The sequence below is a fragment of the Callospermophilus lateralis genome, chromosome 11 (assembly GCF_048772815.1).
Source record: "Callospermophilus lateralis isolate mCalLat2 chromosome 11, mCalLat2.hap1, whole genome shotgun sequence".
NCBI classification, from domain to species: Eukaryota; Metazoa; Chordata; class Mammalia; order Rodentia; family Sciuridae; genus Callospermophilus; species Callospermophilus lateralis.
In genome coordinates, this window is record NC_135315.1 from 22,246,103 (window position 1) to 22,249,602 (window position 3,500).

The following is a 3,500-nucleotide window of genomic DNA, read 5'->3' on the forward strand; positions in this document are numbered from 1 at the left end:
CTCGCCCCCCCACCCCTCCAACTGCATTCCAACAAGTCTGGGAGTGGCAACTCCCAGCTTCACTTTCTCCCTCTCGGCGCAGGCCTGGGTGCGTCCCTCCCAGCGCCCGGTCGCCTGGGTTGCCTGCAGTTCTCACCCATTTCCGTGCAGAAGCCCTAAAAGCAGACGAGGGTGATCATCGTCCTCCCGTGGAGTCTGGGTCAAATTCTCCAGGCTGCCATCCTTGACCCTTTGAAACCTCAGGTTTTTATCTTAAACATTCCTGGGGAGTTTGCATCCTACTCCATCACATGCCTATTTGTTTTAATATCAAATAGTGGTTTCTCCACTATATTCTCAAGTAAAATCGACAGTCAAGGAGGGCATGTGTTGTGTCTAACTGTGTCTTCCAGGACTCCCTGAGATAGCTTCTCAAATCTTTTGGATATCTCCAGTCAAAAAAGCATGATATTGAAGGGGTCTACAAATCTGGGAGGAGACGGTCAGATTGGAGAGGCTTCTATCTCAATCCTTCCAAGAACAACTTTCCGGTTTCTTTATGGGGGCACTAAGCACCCAATTCGTTCAAAGTTTCTTCTCAGCTCCTTACCTTTTATTAGCTTGTTAATTCCACTTTGAGTCCCTGACCCTTTTCCTAAAACCTGGTGGTAGGGAGGGGATGGAGAGAAGGCCTATTTTTGTTGAAAATTCCAACATATTGCATGGGACATGTTTATACTAACAAATTAGTCATTGTTTATCTGAAATTCAAATTTCACTGGACATCCTTACTTTTATTTGCTAAATCTGGCAATGCTAGTTGGAATGCTGTAGCCAAGAACACACCTGTACTGGTCAAGAAGGGATTATAGAGCCAGGCTCAGTGGGGCATGCCTGTAATCCCAGCAGCTCAGGAGACTGAGGCAGAAGTTCAAAGTCAGCCCCAGTAAAAGCAAGTTACTTAGGGCCTTGCTAAGTTGCTGAGGCTGGCTTTGAACTTGAGATTCTCCTGCCTCAGCCTCCTGAGCTGCTGGGATTACAGCTGGGCATCATCACACCCAGCCTTACTGAGCACAGTTCTCTGTAGGCTCTTCCACAGTAGGGGAGTTGTTCCACAGAACAGGGGGTTCTGCTATCCAGATGACCTGGGTTCAAGTCTTGACTACATTACTTGGCAGCTGTGTGACCTGGGCAAGTTACTGAGCTTCTCTGGTTCTCGGTTTGATTATCTATAAAATAGAATCTGGCATACTGTGCTAGGGGTTAAAGGTGATAATGCTGCTGAAGCACTCAGCACAGAAGTTGGCACACAATAATTGCTCAATATATGATCCCAAATGTAATTATATACTATGGCAAATCCAGGTTTTGTGGGGGCCTGAAGTTTATAGAATTTGAGGGACTCTATTTAAGAAAAAGAATACAAAGTTAGACACATATACAAAAGAGGGCCCAAAGTTTACGCTTTCTTACCAATTTAGACTATCAAGTGGAGTCTTTTTTTCTTTTTTTTTTTTTTTTTTAAGAAACAGAATGAGGGCTGGGGGTGTGGCTCAGGAGATAGCGCGCTCGCCTGGCCTGCGTGCAGTCAGGGTTCGATCCTCAGCACCACATACAAACAAAGATGTTGTGTCCGCCAATAAATAAATATTAAAAAAAAAAAAAAAGAAAAAGAAAAAGAAACAGAATGAGAGGCTAGGGATGTGGCTCAAGCAGTAACGCACTCGCCTGGCATGCGCGGGGCGCTGGGTTTGATCCTCAGCACCACATAAAAATAAAGATCTTGTGTCCACCGAAAAATAAAAAATAAATATTAAAAAAAAAGAAACAGAATTAGGTATGGAGTTATAGGTCAGTGGTGGATCATTTGTCTAGAATGTGCAAGATCCTGGATTTGGTCTCCAACACTGCAAAAAGAAAAACAAGAAAAGAAAAAAAGAAAGGAATAGAAAAGATCCAAACATACCACCTGTCCTAAGAGTCAGGTGTAGTTTTGTTGCTGTTGTTTTTAATGTGGTGATGGGGATTGAACCCATGGCCTCATGCATGCTAGGCAAGTGCTTTATCACTGAGTTATCTCCCCCCTTCAGGTGTAGTTTTGTATGTTTGTTCTGTGTGATGATATATTTATTCCCTGGATTATTGTCAAGAACATTCAAGAAATACTTCTGTACCTGTGGGATAGCCATCAATATCCCTATTCTCTCTTGGGGGTAGTTGTAGGGTTAGGATGAGGACTGGGGAAACTGGGCCTCAAAGAGTTAAGCTATTTGTCCAGAACATCTTCAGGCCAACAAGAGAAGTTAAGAATCCATCAAAACCCAGCCCTTGCCCTTACCCCATTGTTCAACCCAGGTCCTAGTCCACAGGTCTCCAGGACCTGCAACTTCTAATCTTTTTTGGGGGGAGAGGATACAGTGACCTGGTTCCCATATTCACTTGCTGGCCATACCCTGGAGGGTTTGTGCCTAGGCAAGTGTACCTATGGCTTTAGAGAAAATATCCAACGCTAGGGTCAAAATTAGAGGTGTCTCTTCCCCCCCAGACCCCATCCCTCCCATGTCCTCTGGTTAGGAAGGGCTCATCCAGATGGGAAAGCTGTTGTGGATGCTGTCCTTTACTGGCCCTTACTTTGTGCCACTCTGTCCTAGAGCCACATCATTCATTTCACTGAATCTGTGAAGTTCCAGAGGAGGCAGGTATCTTCCTTTCCCACTTGGCAGAAGAGGAACCCTAAGATTCCAAAAGGCAAAGGAACTTTACCAGGCAGAACTGGGAACTGAGCCACGGAAGCTTTGGTTTCCACTCATTATCCTCATGATCCAAGAATCAAGGGTATCATGAGCCCACCCTCTCCCCAGGCCCTTGTAAGGAAGTCAGAGGTGGCCCCTCCAAAAAGCCATCAGGGACCCTTCATCAACAAACATCTCTTCTCCTCCCTCCCTTCACTCCCTGCCCCACGCCGAGGAGAGATCTCAGATCCCAAGAGAGATCCCAGGAGAGATCCCAGATCCCAGGAAGAACCAGCGCGGGCTGACTACGCTCCATCCCAGTGGGCTGAGGGAGGGCGGGGCCGAGGCCGGGGCGGGGCGGGAGGGGCGGGGCTGGGGTCAGAACTCACGCCCCGGGGAGGAGGCTCGGGAGGAGGCTCGGGAGGGCCGGTCCGCGCGGAGAGAAAGAGCGCATTCAGAAGCCCGGGAGGAAGAGGGAAAAACCTTGTCTGGTGTTTGACAAGAGAAGAGGAAGGGGGGCAGGGTGGGCGCTACTGATTTGATTCTTTCCTCAACGGTCCTTCCAGCCAGGCCTGGCAGGAGAGCCAAGGAAAGAGGATGTCTGAGGGACAAAGACCGAGGGGGGAGCCTCGGGGAGAAAAGGGGGATTGTTGGAACCGCAGAGTTGTGTGAGGAGAGCCCAGCGAGAGGCCTGGGAGGCTGGGAGACTGGGCTACAGAGGGAGGGGTGGCCGCGGGACAGGGGCCCTCAAGCCCAGGCTTAGAGGGCAGATGCATGAGCTTCGCCACA